General features: G+C 44.3%; 1 protein-coding gene, 1 long non-coding RNA gene and 1 other non-coding gene across 8 annotated transcripts in view; 2 read left to right on the top strand and 1 right to left on the bottom strand.

Moving 5' to 3' along the window:
• Positions 1–16,514, bottom strand: part of disp1 (dispatched homolog 1 (Drosophila)) — a 366,584-nt gene extending 350,070 nt beyond the window's left edge. For 4 of the 5 annotated variants that reach the window (XM_043687317.1, XM_043687322.1, XM_043687315.1 and 1 more), the window contains exon 1: positions 16,364–16,513. The gene's annotated coding sequence lies outside the window, so the exon portion shown is untranslated. Of the gene's footprint in view, positions 1–16,363 lie in introns of all 5 variants that reach the window. The other variant, XM_043687321.1, reaches the window with a different exon arrangement.
• Positions 16,515–17,686: 1,172 nt separating this feature from the next.
• On the top strand, positions 17,687–17,768 carry trnas-gcu. The gene has a single exon. It is a non-coding gene; the product is annotated as a tRNA-Ser (tRNA).
• A 1,191-nt stretch (positions 17,769–18,959) lies between these two features.
• The window catches only part of LOC122548539, a 16,836-nt gene continuing 12,660 nt past the window's right edge, over positions 18,960–23,135 (top strand). For both annotated transcript variants that reach the window (XR_006311258.1, XR_006311259.1), the window contains exon 1: positions 18,960–20,452. This is a non-coding gene — a long non-coding RNA (uncharacterized LOC122548539). The remainder of the gene's footprint in view (positions 20,453–23,135) is intronic.

The following is a 23,135-nucleotide window of genomic DNA, read 5'->3' on the forward strand; positions in this document are numbered from 1 at the left end:
TTAGGTAACATCTTCAGTGAGCCTCCGGACGAAGGATAAGAATTTTAAAATGAAGTATTGCCAGAAAAACTAGTGTTACTTAGAAATAGTGCCAGTGGAAATAGCAAGGCAGAAGGTTATCTTCTGAACTAGAGTTCCGATCTGCAAGTACTATTTGCGCAAGGCTTGGACTTCTGTGTGATGGGTAAGGACAACTTATTCAGTCTTTCTGGTGAAGAACCACATGAAAGCAATTTATCAAACCAATGAATCTATGCTAGGTTATGATGTCATGCAACACCTTACCTGCAAGGTATTTTTTCACTCACGTTAACTAGTGGAGTGCTGCAATCTCAACTATTTACAACCTATATTAATGACTCAGATGAACAAACAGAGAGCATTGTAGCCAGACTTTCTGATGATACAAAGATAGTTAGGAAAACAAGCTGAGAGGATGACACCCAGAGTGCAGAGATCCCAAGATCTAGGTTAAGAAAATGGACAAAAAGTGGTAAATCAAGTATAATGGAAGAAAATGAGATTGTGTCCACTTTGGCAAGAATAGAAAGGTAAGATATTACTTAAAAAGTCAGAGATAGCTGTGGGCCCTTTTAGCTGAATCACAAAATGTTTGTATATAAAGTATAAACCACAGTTAAAAACAGCAAACCAAATATCAGCCTTTATTATAAAGAAGGATGGAACATAAAAATAGGCAAGTTCTGCTATAGCTGTACAGCTCAGACCCCAAGTAGGTACTGTATACAGTTTTTGATTGTCCATATTGAGGGTGTGGACTGTCTACAGCAGACATTTCAATACACTGGAGCAATATGACCAATGCTGCCTGTGCAAGATCCTGTAAATCCGCTGGGAAGAAGGACAGACTAACATGAGCATCCTCGACCAGGCCAACATTCCCAGCAGAGGCACTGACCATCCTTCACCACCTTCAATGGGCTGGTCAGGTCGTCTCCATGACCAACAGGAGACTCCCCAAGCGGGTGCTCTACTCCCAGTTTCTAAACAGCAGGCAAACCCCAGGTGAACAGAGGAAGTGCTTCAGTGATACTCTCAAAGCCTCACTGGTGAAGTGCAACAGTCCCAAACACACCAGGTAATCTCTGGCCCAAGGCCATCCAAAGTGGAGGAAGAGCATTTGGGAAGACAACTTGCCATTAGAAAAAAAATGGAAGCCAGGTAAAAACAGTGAAAGGAGCATACTGCCACGCCAATACTCCACCCACCCTTCTTCCTACACCTGCCCCAAGTGTAACAGAGGCTGAGGTAGCTGCTGTATCAATCTGTACAGCCATCTATGGGTTCACCCTGAGCATGAACGACAATCACCCTCGTCTACGAGGGACAGCCAATGATGAGGGCAGCAGAGAGTTTAGCACTGCACCTCAGAGCACCAGAGACCAGGGTTTGATTCCAGCCACAAACAATTGTGTGAAGTTTGCACATTCGCCGTGTTTGCATGGGTTTCCTCCGGGTGCTCTGATTTCTTCCCAGAGTCCAAAGATCTAGTGGTTAGATGGACTGGCCATGGGAAATTACCCAAAGTGTCCAGGGATGTGCAGGCTAGGTGGATTAGCCATAGTAAATGTGGGGTTACAGGGATAGGGTGGGAGTGCTGGGTCTGGATGGCCGAGGGTAACTTCAGACTCTAACTTCATGCAGAGTTTCTGTGATATCCTTTTTTGTCATTACTCTCAAAACATCGATTAATTTCAGTCTTGATCATGCTCAATGATGGAATTTCCATAGCCTTCTGGAGTAGAGAATTCCTAACATTCCCAAGATTCCAAAGATTCCTTTTCATGTCAGTTTAAAATGGCCTGCCACTTTTTCTAAACCATGTCATTTTGTTCTGCCACATCTGTCTATATCTGCCCAGTCTCGCCTTGTAAGAACAATGTAAGTTCCAATTGAGAGCACCTCTCATTCTTTGGGGCTCAAGAGCACACAGGCACAGTTTCCTCAATCTCTCCTCATAAAACAATCCTGCCACCCTCGGGATTAGTCTGGTAAACCTTTGCTGCACTCCCTGTATCCTTCCTTCAATAAAGATGATCAAAACCGCACAGTGTATTCCAGGTACAATCTCACCAAGGCTCTAAGTAATTGCAGCAAGATATTTTTAAATTCTGTACTCAAATTCCCTTGTGATCAAAGCCAACAAGGCCACCATTTATCGTCCGTCCCGAGTTGCCCTGGAGGTGGTGATGGTGGGCTACCTTCTTGAACCGCTGCAGTCAGTAAGTTGATCCACAATACCCGGAAGGAGGAAATTCCAGGAAAAGGTGCTGTTGGAAGAGCCTTGGTCAGTCACTGCAGTGAGTCTTGTACGCACTGCTGTCTGTTTAGTGATGAAGGAAGGTGAATGTTGAATATAATGAATGGGTATTAATCAAGTGGGATGCTTTGTCCTGGATGATGTTAAACAACTGTTGATAAAGCTACCCTCATTCATCTCAAGTGGAAAGTATTCCACTACTCCTCACTTGTGCCATGTAGATGGGCAGGCATTAGGGAGATTGAAGGTAAGTATCTCGTTGCTGAATACCTAGCCTCTATCTTGCTCTTCTAGCCACTGTGGCTGGTTTCGTTCTGTTTCAGTGGAACTGTAACCCCTAGGATATTGATAGTAGGGATTCAGTGATGGTAACAGCATTGAAAGTCCAAAGCAGCCGGTTAGACTCTCTCTCTTTTCGGAGATGGTCATTCACTGGCATTTGTGTGGTATGATCGATACTTTCCATTTATCAGCCCATGCCTGCATGGTGGCCTTGCTGCATATGGATACGGGGTAACTATGTAAGTGGTAAAGTGCACTGATTCTCCAATCCTGCTGTTGCCACAAACGTTATTTAATCAAAGCACACAAAGTCTCCAATTTATCTGTGTGTGGAACCAAATAAACAGAAAACACTGACCACTTTGCTGTACATATTTGTAATTGACAGTAATTCTAATTACATAAATTCTAATTGCAAGTGAACAGTAAACAGGTCTCAAGCAGCTAAAACTCTAATTCCCTCTTTAATCTCTTCCCCACCAAGTCTTCCAGCTACAAACACACAGACAGAGACAAATATAAACAAAACAGTTTTATGGGTGGCAGGGAACCACAGCTTAGTAGCTCTAATCCAGGGGATTCACTCTGAATTGGTTTTCCAAGGCTTTGTGTTCTTCAATCTGTTTTCTCCAGGTTCCTTCACAGGAGGCAACAAGACGAGGGGACACACTGCAAAGTCTGTAGTTACTGGTTAAGAGAAACAGCTCTAGGAACAGGAACTAAGCACCAACTTGTTGCCAGACAAATACCATTCTGAAAGGTCTGAAGGTGAATCAATCACCCAGACTGGATAGACTACACCCCAGTGTTCTGAAGGAGATAGCGGAGGGGATTGTGGAAGCGTTGGTGGCAATCTATCAGGACTCCCTGGAGTCAGGGTGGGTCCCAGAAGACTGGAAAGTGGATAATGTAACACCTCTGTTTAAGAAAGGAGGGAAAAAGATGTTAGTGTCCATTATTAAGGATGAGATTGCAGAGTTCTTGGAAATGCATCGTAAAATATGGCCAAGTCAGCATGACTTTGTCAAAGGCAGGTCATGCATGACAAATCTAACAGATTTGTCATAGGTAATGAGCAAGTTAGACAAAGGAAAGCCAGTGGACATGATCTACTCGCCTTTCCAGAAGGCCTCTGACAAGGTGACACACAGGAATAACACAAGACCCCAAGGTGTTAGGGGCAAGGTACTGGCAATGGATAAACTAGCAGAAGGCAGAGAGTTGGGATAAGCGGGTCTTTTTTAGGATGGCAGCCAGTGTTGAGTGGAGTTCCACAGGGGTCACTGCTAGAACTATTCATGTTATACATTAATGATCTGGACAAAGGAACTGGTGGCACTGCTGTGAAATTTGCAGATGACACAAAGGTTGGGGAAGGGCAGATAGTGTTGAGGAAGCAGGAGGCTGCATAATGTCTCGGACAGGGTAGAAAAGTAGGCAAAGAAGTGGATGATGGAATACATTGTGGGAAATTGTGAGGTCATTGGTAGGAAAAAGCGGACACTGTTTTCTAAATAGGAAAAGGCTTTGGAAAGCTGAAGCACAAAGGGACTTGGGAGTCCTAGTTCAGGATTCTGTTAAGGTTGAGATGCAGATTCAGTTGCAAGATAGGAAGGCAAACGCAATGTTACTACTCATTTCAAGACAGCAAGAATATAAAGGCAAACATGTCCTGCTGAGGCTGTAAAAGGTTCTGGTCAGACTGCATTTGGAATATTTGTGATTAGTTTTGGGCCTTATACCCAAGGAAGGATGTGCTGATGTAGGATGGGGTTCCAGAGGAGGCCGAGAAGAATTATCCCAGGATGAAGGGCTTGTCAGTTGAGGAGCGGTTGAGGACTTTTGGTCTGTACTCAATGGAGTTTTGAAACTTACAGAACACTAAGAGGCCTGAATAAAGTGGAATTGGAAAAGATGTTTCCAATAATAGGAGAGACGAGGACCCAAGGGCACATTGTCAGAATGAAAGGATGGCCCTTTAGAACTGAGAAGACGTGCAATTTCTTCAGCCAAAGGCTAATTGTTGTAGATAGCTGTGACATTGAGTCTATGACAGAGATAGATAGGTTCTTGATTGGTAAGGGGATCAAGATTATGGGTGCAAGGCAGGAGAATGGGTTGAGAAACATGTCAGCCATAATCAAATGGCAGTGCAGACTCAATGGGCCAACATCCTATGGTCTTATAAATGTGAAATGTTTGTAACAAGGTCAGCCAGCAGGACCTCAAAATAAGAGTTCACTGATTGGACCAGATTAAAAGCCACAATCAGGGAGCCCTGACTGACATACAAGAAGGGGATGTGTCATAGATACTGATACTCTGGTACATAACTCTGAAGTATAAAGTCAAGCACTGTTCATTGGTAAATAAAGGGTGACTTGGTGACAGAATATTGGCTTCTGTGGAGTTATTTCAAAATGCAGCTTTGATGTCAAAGGGCAGTCATTCTCAAAAACAAAAGCAAAATACTGCTGATGCTGGAAATCTGAAATAAAAACTAAATGCGAGAAGAACTCAGCAGGTCTGGCAGCATCTGTAGAGACAGAAATAGATATAGAATTGCAGCCCAGTGACACTTTGGAAGAATTCTGATCAAAGCTTGTGAAACACGGTGGATAATTAAAAAACTAATGTAAGGAAACAGCTCCACAAATATCCCCATTGTTTCTTCCAACACACAGGCCAGCAACCCAGGACAAAAGACAAAGCTGAAACATTCACATTCATCTCTGACATTAAATGCCACATGGAAGACTCCTCCTGAATGGCTGCAGCATCACAGGTGCCAGGCTTCAACCAATTCAGTTGACTCCACATGACCTAAAAAAACAGCTGAAGGCAATGAATACACAACAAAGGCAGTGGGCCTTGACAACATTCTCACTATGGGGTACTGAAGATTAGTGAGCTGGCCTTAGCCATGCAACAAGCTCATCTGTTCCAATACAGCTACAACACTGGGATCTGCCTCACAATGTGCACAAAACATTGGACAAATTCAAATCTACACCATTTGACCAAGTATAGCAAAGAGCCTCAGCAAAACTGAAGTGAGTCAGGATGAAACAGGCTGGGAAGGGCATCCCGCAGACAGCGTCAGGGTGAAGCAGGCTGGGAAGGGCATCCCGCAGACAGAGTCAGGATGAAACAGGCTGGGAAGGGCATTCCGCAGACAGAGTCTGGGTGAAGCAGGCTGGGAAGGGCATCCCGCAGACAGAGTCAGGGTGAAGCAGACCGGGAAGGGCATCCCGCAGACAGAGTCAGGGTGAAGCAGGCCGGGAAGGGCATCCCGCAGACAGAGTCAGGGTGAAGCAGGCTGGGAAGGGCATCCCGCAGACAGAGTCAGGGTGACGCAGGCCGGGAAGGGCATCCCGCAGACAGAGTCAGGGTGAAGCAGGCTGGGAAGGGTGTCCCGCAGATAGAGTCAGGGTGGAGCAGGCCGGGAAGGGCATCCCACCGACAGCGTCAGTGTGAAGCAGGCTGGGAAGGGTGTCCCGCAGACAGCGTCAGGGTGAAGCAGGCTGGGAAGGGTGTCCCGCAGAGTCAGGGTGAAGCAGGCTGGGAAGGGCGTCCCGCAGACAGCGTCAGGGTGAAGCAGGCCGGGAAGGGTGTCCCGCAGATAGAGTCAGGGTGGAGCAGGCCGGGAAGGGCATCCCACCGACAGAGTCAGTGTGAAGCAGGCTGGGAAGGACGTCCCGCAGACAGAGTCAGGGTGAAGCAGGCTGGGAAGGGCATCCCGCAGTCAGGGTGAAGCAGGCCGGGAAAGGCGTCCCGCAGACAGAGTCAGAGTGAAGCAGGCTGGGAAGGGCGTCCCACCGACAGCGTCAGGGTGAAGCAGGCTGGGAATGGTGTCCCGCAGACAGCGTCAGGGTGAAGCAGTCTGGGAAGGGTGTCCCGCAGAGTCAGGGTGAAGCAGGCTGGGAAGGGCGTCCCGCAGACAGCGTCAGGGTGAAGCAGGCCGGGAAGGGCATTCCGCAGACAGAGTCAGGGTGAAGCAGGCTGGGAAGGGCGTCCCACCGACAGCGTCAGGGTGAAGCAGGCTGGGAAGGACGTCCCGCATGGCTGCAGCATCACAGGTGCCAGACTTCAACCAATTCAATTGACTCCACATGACCTAAAAAAACAGCTGAAGGCAATGAATACACAACAAAGGCAGTGGGCCTTGACAACATTCTCACTATGGGGTACTGAAGATTTGTGAGCTGGCCTTAGCCATGCAACAAGCTCATCTGTTCCAATACAGCTACAACACTGGCATCTGCCTCACAATGTGCACAAAACATTGGACAAATTCAAATCTACACCATTTGACCAAGTATAGCAAAGAGCCTCAGCAAAACTGAAGTGAACGGGAATCCAGGAGAAAACTCCCTACTGGCCGGAGTCATACCCAGCAAAAAAGAAAGTAGTTGTGGTTATTGAAAGTCAGTCACCTGAACTCCAGTACTTCACTGCAGGGGCAGTGCCCTAGGCCCAAATATCTCCAACTGCTTCAACAATATCCTTCCCTCGATCACAGAGTCAGAAATGAGATGTTTGCTGATGAACGCAAAATGTTCAGATCCATTTGAAACATCTCAGGCACCGCGGCAATCCGCAGCCACATGCAGCAAAACCTGGACAACATCTAGACTCATGCTGATTAAGTGGCAAGTAACGCACATGACAAAATGGGCTAGGAAATTACCATCTCCAACAACGCAGAGAACATAACCACCAACCCTGACATTCAATGGCATGATCAGCATGGAATTCCTCCACCATCAACATCAACAGTAGTCCAGAAAGGGTGTGCTGCTGTCTGGGAAGGGTGTCCCGCAGACAGCGTCAGGGTGAAGCAGACTGGGAAGGGCATCCCGCAGAGTCAGGGTGAAGCAGGCTGGGAAGGGCATCCCGCAGAGTCAGGGTGAAGCAGGCCGGGAAGGGCATCCCGCAGACAGCGTCAGGGTGAAGCAGGCTGGGAAGGGCGTCCCGCAGAGTCAGGGTGAAGTAGGGCGGGAAGGGCATCCCGCAGAGTCAGGATGAAGTAGGCCGGGAAGGGCGTCCCGCAGACAGAGTCAGGGTGAAGTAGGCTGGGAAGGGCGTCCCGCAGAGTCAGGATGAAGTAGGCCGGGAAGGGCAACCCACAGACAGCGTCAGGGTGAAGCAGGCTGGGAAGGGCATCCCACAGAGTCAGGGTGAAGCAGGCTGGGAAGGGCATCCCGCAGACAGAGTCAGGGTGAAGCAGGCCGGGAAGGGCGTCCCGCAGACAGAGTCAGGGTGAAGCAGGCTGGGAACGGCATCCCGCAGACAGAGTCAGGGTGAAGCAGGCCGGGAAGGGCATCCCGCAGACAGAGTCAGGATGAAGCAGGCCGGGAAGGGCATCCCGCAGAGTCAGGGTGAAGCAGGCCGGGAAGGGCATCCCGCAGAGTCAGGGTGAAGCAGGCCGGGAAGGGTGTCCCGCAGAGTCAGGGTGAAGCAGGCTGGGAAGGGCGTCCCGCAGAGTCAGGGTGAAGCAGGCCGGGAAGGGCATCCCGCAGAGTCAGGGTGAAGCAGGCCGGGAAGGGCGTCCCGCAGAGTCAGGGTGAAGCAGGCTGGGAAGGGCGTCCCGCAGAGTCAGGGTGAAGCAGGCTGGGAAGGGCATCCCGCAGACAGAGTCAGGTGAAGCAGGCTGGGATGGGCATCCTGCAGTCAGCGTCAGGGTGAAGCAGGCTGGGAAGGGTGTCCCGCAGAGTCAGGGTGAAGCAGGCCGGGAAGGGCGTCCCGCAGACAGCGTCAGGGTGAAGTAGGCTGGGAAGGGCATCCCACCGACAGCGTCAGGGTGAAGCAGGCTGGGAAGGGTGTCCCGCAGCGTCAGGGTGAAGCAGGCTGGGAAGGGTGTCCCGCAGAGTCAGGGTGAAGCAGGCTGGGAAGGGTGTCCCGCAGAGTCAGGGTGAAGCAGGCCGGAAAATGTCGCTTACTGATTTAATAGACTTTTTGACGTGAGTCTTGCTCTTCCAAGAAAAGCAAACAGTGACTACCAAGAAACTGATGTCAGGAACTATCGTTATAAATTAGAAAAGGTATACTTTTAAGCACCAGAAATTCGTAGAAGTCAGGACCAATGTGATAATGTGATATGGGGTAGGTGGGAAATGTACAAGTCTGACAGGTAGTATCTGGTTGGATCAGGCCTAACCTCCTTGTTAGGAAGTCTGCTAGTGCAATTGGGGTTTAAACGAATTTGGTCATGGGAATTGGATGTGGACAAGAGGGGTTGACGCACAGACAAATATGGATGAAGAACCAAGTCAGTCTAGAAGGTGATCCAAATATAGCCGTCTTAAGGCACCAGGGATTTATTTCAATGCATGGTGCCTTGCAAGCAAGGCAGATGATTTGGGGGGTGTTAATTATTTCATGGGGATGAGATTTTATTGCTTTTACAGAAAGATGGTTGAAGGAGGGACAGAACAGCTGGCAGCTCAACATTGCAGGGTATAGAGTCTTTAGGCAAGACTGGGATTGTGTAAAAGAGGCAGTGGTGTTGCAATATTGCTGAAGGAGTAATTTATAGCATTAAGGAGGAATGATATCTTAGAAGAGTCCTCAAATAAGGCCATGGGATAAAACCTAAAAACAAAATGGGGGCAATCCCTTTGCTGAGGGTATACTGTAGGACCTGATACAGTCAGGGAGAGACAGAAAGAAAGATATATAGGAACATCTAAGAACTGTAAAAGTAATAGGATAATATTTCCCAATATTAACTGAGATGGACAAAGTGTGAAAAGCTTAAAAGGGGTCAGAATTCTTAAAATGTATCCAAGAAGGGCTTTTTATGCAAGTACACAAAGTCGTTCAAATGGGGGGGGGGCATGCTGGACCTAATTTTATGGATCAAAGCCAGGCAAGTGGTAGATATGGAAATGTGTTGCTGGAAAAGCGCAGCAGGTCAGGCAGCATCTAGGGAACAGGAGAATCGACGTTTCGGGCATTAGCCCTTCTTCATTCCCGCTTCAGGCGACTCTCTGTGTGGAGTTTGCATATTCTCCCCGTGACTGCGGTTTCCTCCCGCAGTCCAAAAATGTGCAGGTTAGGTGAACTGACCATGCTAAATTGCCCGTAGTGTTAGGTGCAGGGGTAAATGTTGGGGAAATGGGTCCGGGTGGGTGTGCTTCGGCGGGTTGATGTGGACTTGTTGGGCCGAAGGGCCTGTTTCCACACTGTAAGTAATCAAAGTAAATTATGTTAATTGTGACCATAATTCATTAAGATTTAAGGTAATTATAGTTAAGGTCAAAGATGGTCTAGAAATAAAAGTTCTGAATTCGGGGAAGGCTAATTTTAATAGTAGTAAGGCAAAGAGATCATTGTGAGAATGCAAGGGCAAAATGTTCCCATAAAAAGTGAAGGGTGGAACTGAGTGCTGAGAATTCTGGATGTGAAGGGATATACAGGATAGGATAAGAAATAATAATGCTCGAAAAGGTGGCTCGCTTGCATCAAGAGCAATTAGAGATGGACAATAAATACTGGCTTTGTCAGTGGTACTGATATCCCATGAACAACTTAAAAAAGGTTTTAATATTAATATTTACATACCACTGTGGTTGCTGAGAGGTGTCTAGGAATGGCAGAAAAGTATAGTAGCATATTATCAGCAGACATATAAGATTGCAATGTTATTCATAGGTACAGAGTCAAAGAGAATATATAAACAGCGAACTTGGGGAGAACTTTGAAGCATGTGCAATGTAGCCATACACAGTAGGAACTGACACGATTATAGAAAATCATCTGGAAGGAGATATGTGCAAATAAATTAAGGTTGTATCATAGTAGATAAGTGGTAGTGTTAGACCAATCTCATTTAATTACACAGAATTAAGGAATGATTTGGAGATGTCGGTGTTGGACTGGGGTGTACAAAGTTAAAAATCACACAACACCAGGTTATAGTCCAACAGGTTTAATTGGAAGCACACTAGCTTTCGGAGTGATGGTCCTTCATCACTAAGATACAGTAGGTGGATCTGTGAATCGAGGGCTGGAATATACAGGGCAGAAGAGGAGAAGTGTTTAAGTGTTTACGGTCGTTAAGCTGACCAACAACTTAGGTTAAATTTTGTGAACCTGCAGCCACTAGAAAGTAAGTGAATACAATATTTGATATAGCATCCTTACAGTCGCAGGGTTACAGGTTTTGTCATCTCGATAAATGTGGTGTGCTGCATTTTGGGAAAGCAAATCTTAGCAGGTCTTATACACTTAATGGTAAGGTCCTAGGAAATGTTGCTGAACAAAGAGACCTTGGAGTGCAAGTTCATAGCTCTTTGAAAGTGGAGTTGTAGGCAGACAGGATAGTGGATTTCCCTTCCTCTTCTTTACAGGTTATGGCCATGCAATAATCAAGTAGGCAATTACATTATCACTAATAGCCATCCAACATTGCGGGCATTTGGTATGCTTACCTTTATTGGTACACTTTCCTTTACTGGTCAGTGCATTTAGCATAAAAGTTAGTACATTATGTTGTGTCTGTACAGGACATAGCGGAGGCAATTTTTGGAATACTGCATTCAGTCCTGGTCTCCTTACTATAGGAAAGATGTTATGAAGCTTGAAAGGGTTTAGGAAAGATTTACAAGAATGTTGTCAGGGTTGAAGGGTTTGAGCTATTGAGACAGGCTAAATAGGCTGGGGCTGTTTTCCCTGGATTGTCGAAGGCTGAGGGGTGACCTTACAGAGGTTTATAAAATCATGAGAGCCATAGAGTCCAAAACTAGAGGGCACAGCTTTAAGCTAAGGGGGGAAAGATTTAAAAGGGATCTAAGGGGCCAACTTTTTCACACAGAGGGTGCTGCATGTATGGAATGAGCTACTGGAGGAAGTGGTGAATGCTGGTACAATTACAACATTTAAAAGGCATCTGGATGGGTAATGAATAGGAAGGATTTGAGCCTTATCGGCGAAATACTGGCAAATAGGACTGGATTAATTCAGGATATCTAGTTGACAAGAACGAGTTGGATTGAAGGGTCTGTTTCTGTTGTACAGCTCTGTGACTCTAAGTTCAAGCTCTTTCTTGAGAAAGAAGAAACAAGGTGACATTTAAAAGTAGAAGAAAAGTTAGTCACCATTTGTTGGCTTAATGAGACAGAAAAGTCAACTGTCAGTGGATTTCCCTTCCTCTTCTTTACAGGTTATGGCCATGCAATAATCAAGTAGGCAATTACATTATCACTAATAGCCATCCAACATTGCGGGCCAAGTATAAACATATGGTGACTGAGCTCACTCAACACAGGGAGCAATGATGTTTCCACAATGACAGACAAGGACATTGGTCCACATACACATACAGGGTTGTAGTCACCTGGTTCCTGAACCTCTCATCAGAACTATATTCACCCAATCAGCAGTAGTTTTAAATCTCACCATTACAATATTCTTTATGTGCTGCTGTGCGAATAACAGCAAAGAATCTTCACAATTCAAGTTATTTACGGTATACTTGTACAGTATCTGGGGAGTTTTCATAGGCATCTCAAAAGTAAAATGAACAGACAGAAGTCGTCTGTAAATTAAACATTTTGTTTACATTTAAAAGCTAAGCTACCAAGGATGATGAAATTAAAACGGGACAGCTTGCAGTACAGTTATTATTAGTTCACTAAGCATCTCTTACTTTGTGGTCAGATTTGTATTGGCTGTGGTGGAAATAAAAACCAATCAAAAACTCTGTTTATCATACAACACTATATTGTGTTTAACATTTTCTATGACCTTCTGATGAGAACACTTTACTGTACATTCAGATTTACATTTCATTACACACTCAGTGATATCAATGAAGACAATGATATTGAAATCTCATTCTTCCCTCATTGAATTTCCAGTTTCAATCAAGGCTAATTAAACCAAAGAGGTAAAAGAAGATAGCAATGCACAATTCAAGATATCTAAGAATTATGCCATGACATTCATGTAGGGTTTTCAACGTAAAAGGATTGCATTGTATGTTTTTATGACTGCGATGGGAAGATTGCAGTGGCCCCTCTACTTCACCAGTCGCACCAATATACAAACATTTTGATTCAATTACTAAAATGGCCAAGTGATTCCCTTCTTTACTGCTATCCAGAATAAAGGAAACTTTCACCAGGCTTTTTAATGAACTCAAAAGTAAACTATTATAAAACAAAACACATTTCTAAAACTCAGTAACAGAACTGGTTAAAATCTAAGATACAACCCAGAATTAGAACAAAATCCCTTTTAAGCCCACCACAAACACAGATACATAGCATTATAAACAACAAAGATTCTGCAGAGGTGATATTTTGAAAAAAAAAGAGTAAAAGGAGAAAGGACTTTACTGGCCAATGATCTGAAAGACAAAGAGAGAATCTCTCAAATTCTCATAGGTTTTTTTCTTGATGAAATCAGATTGCTGATGAATGAAGACCAATAGAAGATTTTCCAAACAATCAAACTTAGAAAAATCAAACTTGGGCAGTATGTTGGCTCAGTGGTTAGTACTGCTCCTGCACAGCACCAGGAAACCAGGTTTGGTTCCCACTTTTGTGAGGAATATGCGTATCCCCTGCAAGGCTTCCTTCCCCAGTGCAGAGATGTGCAGGTTTGGTGGACTGGCCATGGTAAATCGACCATAGTGTCCACTGATGTGTAGGTTAGGTGGATTACCCATGGGAAATGCAGGGATACAGGGATGGGGTGCGTCTGGGTGGGATGCTCTGGGTGTGGACTCGATGAGCCAAAAGGTCTGCTTCCATACTGTCGGGATTTGCTAATTCTAGTAAGGAGCCACACTTCAACTTCTCAGGATTTACAAGGTTGTTAAAATGCTGAGATATAGCAAGTTTATCAAATTCCTAATTACTTCAACAGGAAGAGAGAGGGAGAGACTTGCAGGTTCACAGCAAGTTTTGGAGATTTTCTTCCTCTGACTCCCTGGACTTTTGAAATAGAAAATTAAGATCTGAAAGAATTGATAAATAACAATCAGCAGAGGAGCCCCAGGTTTTCCATCAATTTAGAGCAATAAAAAAAATCCCCATTTCTTATCTCTTCAAAAGATTTGCTTGATTTTTTTCCCAAACATTTGAGTTTTTGTACTTAGCAGGTGGATCAGAACATTCATTAAACTACTGACCTTATTTTTCAAGAAATCACAAGCTCCCTCTCCCTTTATTAATCTAGAAAGTGTCCAATCAGTTTAATACCCCACCATTTTTCACAAGTCTATGGATATCAATGTGAAGCCTCAATCATGTAGAGAACCAAAGCAGACCATTCACACAGTTAATGTTTTTGCTGTTTTCAAGCTTTCTTCTACTCCTTGTCCCTAACGCTATTAGCGTAATCTCTTACAATGAAGTGATTTTACCCAGACGGTGATGAGAATTTGGAACTTGATGGGTTCAAGTGAACAGCACCGATATCTTTAAGGGGAATCCAGGTACGTATGAGGGATAAAGCATTAGAAGATATTATGGTACAGTGAGATGAAAGGTGGGTGGAGATTCACATGAAATCTACACACTCTCTCACAGACCAGTTGGACCAAATAAGAATTTACAGCACAGAAAGAGGCCATGTAACTCTACATAACGTACCAAGACACCACCCAGATAAAATTTCAAGAAAGCTGAGCCAGAAGGAAAAAGCTGGAGTTACTGAAGTGTTGGATAGAAGTTTAGTTGTTTATACATCGTTAGTGTCAGATAATTGGAAATCACACGTTGAAATTCATTCATTATGGATGTGTTTCCTACAGTCAAATTTCACCTGTTTTAATTCTGACCAGAAGGTTTTCAAGATGCTATTGGAATATGAATGGTTTCCTTTAACATTATGATCATAAAAGTTGTTAGACTCAAGAAAAAAGATTGCTACAATTCAGGATGCAAGGAAAATTTCTGAAAAATATAGAAGCCATTTGTCTTTTAACAAGATAAAAGTTAGACATTAGCTTGAATAGATTAAGGAATCTTTTCAAATTCTCCTAAATAAGGAATGACTGAGGGCCTACTTCAGTGATGTATATTACTATATGTTCTCTCAATCTGGCTCCAGGCAGCCTGGCCAAACAATAATAAAGAACTCAGGGTGGAACTTCCCACACTCTCAGCTTCCTTATCCCAAGTAAATAAATAGAAAGATAATATTTCCAATCCACTGAATTACTATTAAAAAAAGCTAAGGTATCTTCATACCACAAACCAGCACAATTACTAAAACTAGGAACTAAAAGTATCAATTCGCCCATCTCTGCCCCAGGAAATATAAACCACAATGTTATGTATCATTTAGGATACACAAGACTCTTACTATAATTTGCTTTCAAACTACTTTCTTAAAATAGTTTAGAATCTGAGCTGATTATTTGTCAGACATGAACTCTTTAAAAACTTAAACATATGTTTCCCATACAAATCGTATAATTTAACTATCAACCTACAGAGGCTTCTTCAGACAGAAGTTCTAATAATAGAAATTTTCTAGACTTCCATATTTCCTTGGGTACTATTGCTTCCTGACACATGGTGAATGAAAAGTTCAATCCCAAACTAACTGACAATGAGTTAAAGATTGTGACAAAATTAAAATTATCCTCAGAATTTTTGAATCTAGGTTAATGCTTTGTTTATAAAGAGCCCATTTGCAATAGCCATGACAGATACATTTTACTAATTTAAAGAGAAATAAAAAAAATCAAAGCGTGCATCTTCATGAAAATCTCAGTATAGAGGGTGATGAAACAATACAGCAATTTAAATGATGCCTCAAATCTCAGAATGGTGGTTTAGATTCCACTTTAAAACTACGGGATAACTCATCCTCTAATCTACGCTATCTACAAGGATCTTACACGTGATGATTTTGAACAATCTGAACCCCTGCCTATTATACAAGACTGACTCGGAAGCACGATAGGATGTCGAGTGTGGGAACTTAAAATGTGGTGGTAATGCAGCAAGAAATGCTGATACTTGGAACTCAATAGCCAGAATCTTACTCTGCAATTAAACACATTTAATGCTACATGCTGACATTCATTTCGAAAATGAGATAAAATGCATTTTCAAGCATTAACTCCAAGCGAGGTTTGGAACAATAAGTTATATAGACTAATGGCTTTCTCCTGATCTACATTACTATGATACACAACAATATCACTATAACGGGTAAGCCGAATTTCTTCTAAGCAATATTTATCTGACCTTGCCACAAAAACTGCATCCATTCAGATGGACATCTGTAGCGTTGACAATCATTTTTAACCTCTGATCTGGTGAAATGCTATTTTAAAAGCCAAAGTGTCCTATAAATTGCACTGCACGAATCAAGAATTACATTTTAAAGTTCGTGGCTGACATCGTACTGCTTTACTTCAAACCTCATTGCTTACAAAACGTGAACTGTCGTGACAAATGTGGAGAATGAACAGCTAAGATCGGTTCACTTGGACCCCAACACTTCGAGCTGTTTCCATATTGGTCCCATAGCAACAAAATCTGTGCTTCATTCATAGTTAATGTTGGAAACATTGAAACTTGATGCAGGAACGTGCAGCCTGGTTTCATTAAGTTAACACACAGCACGATGTAGGGACGATCTATAGTTTGCTAAGTTTTTTTTTAAAGAAAACCCTCAATTGCAATTCCTTCATTCAAGGCCTGGTTTGAAATCTGTACAGATCAGTAACTGGGCGCAAAGGCCACCGACAGGCAGAACTTTCATCGCCCCTTTCCTTCAGATGATGTGAACGGAAAAGTTGCAGAGCTGCAAGTGTTTCTCCCAGAGACATACCTGAGGAGGGAATGGTCGCTGAGATTCTCAGTCACACACAGTTTCTCTCAAGTCTCTCTTTCTTCTTCAATCTTGTGAGTGAGATTTGTGTTTACACCAACAATTCAACGGTCCGGGCGCACAGCCGCCCCCTTCAGCTACCCCCCCGCCTCCTCCTCCACGCCACCCGCCGCCGACACCATCGAGATAGTAGGCGGTGCAGGACAACGGCCACCAAGACAGTGCCGCCGCCGCCGCCGCCCGCCACTCAACCTTCGTGTTGACGTTTCACTCAAGTCACCCTCGCTGGCAGCGACCAACCCCTCTCACCAAACAAGAACGTGGGGGGAGGCGGGGTTACCCATGACTGACGGCTTCCTTATCCACTCGAAGCAGCCGTTCGTGCCGCTGTTGGGTTTCGATTGGTCGATGGCAACGACGGCGGGCGCCAAAGGACCGCCCTCGTCCCAAGTCCTGCCCCCTCCATCGCCGAATTCCTCAATACCCCGCCCCCACACTTTGATTGACCGCAATGTCCACCAATGGCAAGCGAGATCTTCCCTTGTCGGGCGACTTTTGACCAATCCTGGTTTTGATGTGACTGCTCAACTCATCTCACCTTCTCGCGTCGATGCGACAACCGAACTTGAAGAAGATGATGATGATGATGATGATGATGCGCCTTCCGAAGTGAGTGACAGCGACCTGGATTAATTGTATGGCAGCAACCGGCAGGCCATGTAGCCAATGGGAGCTTGAAGTCTGCAGCTGGAGGCCAGCCTCTCCGTCCACCAGCTCCGCCCCAGTCACCGTGACCCCTCCCCTGCCCTACCTCCACCCGATCTGACCCGCCCCCATGCCCACACCTTTCCCGCCCCATGCCCCGCCCCCCCCCGCGTGCCGGGGTAGCCCGTCACCATCCAGAAGCTTCCACGTGAGGAAGGTCCCCTTCCTTGTCCGTTACCGTTACCCAGTTCAGGGTGCTCGAGCAACTTTTGTTTCATTCGGAATCGAGACGACCTTGCACTTGCTGCTTCAAGCCGGGGTAACAGGGCTGCCCTTCGTTGCAGGCCCGCTTTGAAATGTATAGAAATAAATAAATCAAATCAATCGATCAGCCATAAATAAATAACCGGAGTGGGAGGTGCCTGCGGACCTGCTCGGCGACGTTAGTCCACATCGGCGTCGGTGGGATTTGAACCCGCACTGCCTGACCTAAATGTCGGGATAGTGTTGCTGTCAGAGCCCTGAGGCCCCTGGACCAGATACCGAAAGGATTGCACGGACGGCCAGCGGCTCGGTTATTCGCTGCAGGAGGAATCGGCCGCCGGCTCATTGCTGTGGGACGAGGTGGCCGAGTGGTTAAGGCGATGGACTGCTAATCCATTGTGCTCTGCACGCGTGGGTTCGAATCCCATCCTCGTCGGGGTCTTCCACGTGCAAGTACCTCCGTTTTTATTTTGTCATTCCAATTGCAAGCTTGTGTTTTTCTATTTTGTTTTTAAGGAAGTATTCCAAATCGGCAGCAAGCATTCCGGTGAGCTTGATGAAAATCGACACAGCTCCCCCCACCCCACACACACACTTTGAAACTGCTCCTCCAAAAGCGAAAAGTGTTCACTCTATTTGAGTTATCTGTCGATTTTAAAAAAAAAATAAATGTTTCTCCCCCCTCTGGGGTTCAGTCGCGTTAAAATGTTGGCTTGGAGGGTGTGCTAATCCGTGTAATAGCTGAAAACGGAACCTCTTAAGTCATGTTACAAAAGCAAAGCCCTCAGGTTGCTGGAATTTGAAATACGAAGGTGGTGTTGGAGAAGCTTAGCAGGTCTGGTAGCCCTTTTATTCCTGATGAAGGGCTTTTGCCGATTTTGGATGCTGCCTGAACTGCTGTGCTCTTCCAGCACCACTCATTGTTTCGAGTCCAGCACAAACGACTCTGAAGAATTTTTCCAGCACTTTGTTTTTTCATTCAAGGGCTATGGTCACCTTGGCCGTGTGAAGCAATTTTAATTGGTACACGCCAATATTAAATAACCTCTTAGAAAACAGCAGCAAGTGTTCCGCAAGACTGTGTAGCCTGCAAATGTAACTGCTGTCGACACGCACTAACACAAGTTGCATGTTTTCAAAGCACAGTCCAAACTTTGACAAGAGCGGACCGTTTCAGAGAACACCTCTGGGACACCCGCACTAGCCAACCCAACCACCCCGTGGTTCAACACTTCAACTCCCCCTCCCACTCCACCAAGGACATACAGGTCCTTGGACTCCTGCATCGCCGGACCATAGCAATACGACGGCTGGAGGAACAGCGCCTCATCTTCTGCCTAGGAACCTTCCAACCACAAGGGATGAACTCAGATTTCTGCAGTTTCCTCATTTCCCCTCCCCCCACCTTGTCTCAGTCCCAACCCTCGAACTCAGCACCACCTTCCTAACCTGCAATCTTCTTCCTGATCTCTCCACCCCCACTCCCCACTCCAGCCTATCACCTTCACCTCCTTCCACCTATCCTTCCAATGCCCCTCCCCCAAGACCCTCCTCCCTACCTTTTATCTTCGCCTGCTTGGCACACCTTCCTCATTCCTGAAGAAGAGCTCATGCCCGAAACGTCGATTCTCCTGCTCCTTGGATGCTGCCTGACCGGCTGCACTTTTCCAGCAACACATTTTCAGCTTTGACAAGAGCTAGGCAGGTCATTTCACTCATCTTTGTTGACTATCCAGAAATATCTGACTTTCCTGTTCCGTTATCCAACTTTTGCATCCATCTCGCTGCGGTGGTTTAATTTGTTCTAGATGTATATTTTCTATTTCAGTCGACATTTTTAAGTGTTACTACAAGGTCATGTCTCAGTCAATTACTTTCAGTGGTGAAAACTCAGAAGAAAGTTGCTGATACAATGAAGACTCAAACTGGCTAAGTATCAATCTTGCGCATCATTTTCTGTCGTTGGAATATTACAGCCAAAGTCACAGAACAGCTTCTAGTACGTGAATCAGCCTTACGTGATCCTTTTTCCTCCTAAACTCTGCCCAACTATTTGGGAATTAATACAAAAAAAAACCTTTTTTATAGTAGTCCCAGAACAAAAAAACAATTGGCACCAAGTCATAATAGAGCAGGTGGCGAAAAATTCGGTCGGAGGCATGATTTGAGGATTTATAGGAAGAGAGGGGGGTGAACGGTTTAAAGAAATTGAGATTAGTCAACTGAACGCACTGACCTGTGGGATGCACCGGTGACCAGAGTCAGAAGCAGAAATGTAATCCCAGAGAAATTTCAGAGATTAATAAACATAAGGATAAAAATGTTATCGTTCTACTCCATATAAACTATACATTTCAGCATAGAAACATAGGAACAGAAATAGACCATTCGGTCCCTTCAGCCGGTTATGTCATTCAGTGAAAGCATGGCTGATTTGTGGTATATACCTTTGGCCTATATCACTTAATGCCTTTGCTTAACAAAAAAAAACCATCTATCTCAAATTTAAATTAACAACTAATCTAATATCAACTGCTCTTTGTGGAAAAGAGTTCCAAATTTCTACCATCCCTTGTGTGTAGAAGTGCTTTCTAACATCTCTTTTGAATGGTCTGGTCCTACATTTGAGTGTGCCCCCTAGTTTTAGAATCCCCAACCAGCGAAATATTTTGACTTTATCTACCTTGTCTTTCCCTGTTATAATATCAATACCACCCATATTGAGCTGTTTTTGCATTAGAATTGATTTTTAAACACAAATGCATAATATAGCACAATTTTGTCATTAAGATACTAAAACTAAAAATGGTCTATGTTTGTTTAATATCTAGGAAAGAATGATATAATTTCAATTAAATTGTGCAGATGGATTGAATTTAATATGACTTTATTAAATCGTTATTCGTAAGATATTTAACCACCTAAAGCAGTTTGCTAAATCCAATCCTGCTACAGTTATGCACACATAGATTTCCTGGTTGCAGGTATTGGATCAGAGGAACATCAGCTGATTTTCCCCCTCCCTGGGCTCATTGTGGCACAGTAGCAATACACCTGCCACTGCTCCAACTGAAATAAAGTTGCTAGTGTGGAATGCCAAACCCTGATGAGCCACGTTAGGTAAGCAGAACTGGGGCGGCAGGATAGGGGAGGGAATTAAATCTCTGCCTCTACACCTCATACCCACACAGACACATATTTTTGCCATGGTTTGTTTTGACTCATTAACATTGGCTCGGTCACTCACCAATCGAAACATTGATGGGGCTCTAAATATTTCTTGCCTGCACATCAGTTTTATTTTAATTTTGTTAAAGGCTTGAGCCTAATGGAAAAGGAATCTGGCAATGAGTCAAATATTTAAAGTTTTTTTTCAATTTTGCGATGATCAAATGTATTCTTATTACAATTATTAATAAAATGTTTCAACTTATTACTTTAAAATAATTTGTTTTGGCATATCCTAGATAATTAACAATTCAATTTGTTGTGACCGCCATCCTTTTATCTAAATTCCCTTTTGTTACTCATGCTAATTTATATAGGCTACAACATAAAAGTTTTAATTGCAAGGTTCTGCATCAGAATAGCCCAGACTAATATAATCCCACTTACTGAGTGAATTTCATTGAAAAATCAGTGTGCTTGTTAAAAAGGCTTTTGTGTCCATGTCTACATTTATTATTCTGGTGTGATGAATCCAGTCTAATAAATAGTCTGTCCAACTATTCTTCTCTTTGGGCTTTAACCCTACCTATCACTTACTCCTCACCTCCACCCCCCAACTCTGTCTTCTGCATATAAACCAACATTTTCTGAGCTACCATCAGTTCTGCCAGACCTGCTGAGCTTTTCCAGCAACTTCTGTTTTTGTTTCTAATAAAGCTTGTCTTGGTGTATGCAATCTGATATGATATGACCAAGTCCAACTATTATTGGTACTATTCAGGAAACTGCAATTACAGCCCCTACCAGGTCTGACTTCGCCTGACTCTTTCTCACATGAAGCAAGACAGAAAATATTCAAATAAAAATAAAAAACTGTCTAGAAATCTGAAACAAAAGCAGAAACGTGCTGGAGAAAATCAGGAGGTCTTGCAGCTTCAGTGGAAAGAGGAACAAAGTTAACGTTTCAGATTAATGACAGAACACAAAAACCAGGAAAAGTTGCAACTGTAACAAATCAAATCTAAGCAGATGAGTGGGTAAGTGTTAAGACAGGAGTGATTGAATGACAAAAAAGTCAGTTGTGCAACTCCAAATGATGTGGTGATGGGTCAAGAAAAGAAATAGAACATAGAACATTACAGCGCAGTACAGGCCCTTCAGTCCTCTATGTTGTTCCTGTGGAACTAATCTGAAGCCCATCTGTCCTAGACTATTCCACTTTCATCCGTATGTTTATCCAATGACCATTTAAATGCCCTTAAAGTTGGCGGGTCTGTCACTGTTGGAGACAGTGCATTCCACACCCCTACTACTCTCTAAGTAAAGAAACTGTCTCTGACATCTGTCCTATATTTATCACTCCTCAATTTAAAGCTATGTCCCCTTGTGCTAGCCATCACCGTCCAAGTAAAAAGGCTCTCACTGTCCACCCTATCTAAGGCTCTGATTATCTGATATGTTTCTCCTAAGTCACCTCTCAACCTTTCTTTTCTCCTCAAGTCCCTCAGCCTTTCCTCATAAGACCTTCCCTTCATACCAGGCAACATCGTAGTAAACCCCATCTGAATCCTTTCCAAAGCTTCCACATCCTTCCTATAATGTGGTGATTAGAACTGTATGCAATACTCCAAATGCGGCCGCACCAGAGTTTAGTACAGCTTCGGCATGACCTCATGGCTCCAAAACTCAATCCTTCTACCAATAAAAGCTGACATACCATATGCCTTCTTAACAACCCTGTCAACCTGAGTGGCAACTTTCAAACATCTATGTACATGGACACAGAGGTCTCTCTGCTCATCTACACTACAAGAATCTTACCATTAGCCCAGTGCTCTTTATTCCTGTTGCTCATTCCAAAGTGGTTCACCTCACACTTTTCCGCATTAAACTCCATTTGCAACCGCTCAGCCCAGCTCTGCAGCTTTTCTATATCCCTCTGTAACCTGCAACATCCTTCAGCACTATCCACAACTCCACCAACCTTAGTGTTATCCGCAAATTTACTAACCCATCTTTCTATGCCCTCATCGAGGTCATTTATAAAAAATGACAAACAGCAGTGGCCCCAAAACAGATTCCTGCGGAATACCACTAGTAACTGAACTCCAGCATGAATATTTCCCATCAACCATTACCCTCTGTCTTCTTTCAGCTAGCCAACTTCTGATCCAAACCGCCACATCACCCTCAATCCCTTGCCTCTGTATTATGTACAATAGCCTACCGTGGGGAAACTTTATCGAACGCCTTACTGAAATCCATATACAATAGACAATAGGTACAAGAGTAGGCCATTCTGCCCTTCGAGCCTGCACCACCATTCAATATGATCATGGCTGATCATCCTTAATCAGTATCCTGTTCCTGCCTTATCTCCATAACCCTTGATTCCACTATCCTTGAGAGCTCTATCCAACTCTTTCTTAAATGAATCCAGAGACTGGGCCGCACAGAACAGGCCCTTCAGCCCACGATGTTGTGCCGACCACTGATCCTCATGTATGCACCCTCAAATTTCTGTGACCATATGCATGTCCAGGAGTCTCTTAAATGCCCCCAATGACCTCGCTTCCACAACTGCTGCTAGCAACGCATTCCATGCTCTCACAACTCTCTATGTAAAGAACCCGCC

Source organism: Chiloscyllium plagiosum, chromosome 3 (assembly GCF_004010195.1).
Source record: "Chiloscyllium plagiosum isolate BGI_BamShark_2017 chromosome 3, ASM401019v2, whole genome shotgun sequence".
Taxonomy (NCBI): domain Eukaryota; kingdom Metazoa; phylum Chordata; class Chondrichthyes; order Orectolobiformes; family Hemiscylliidae; genus Chiloscyllium; species Chiloscyllium plagiosum.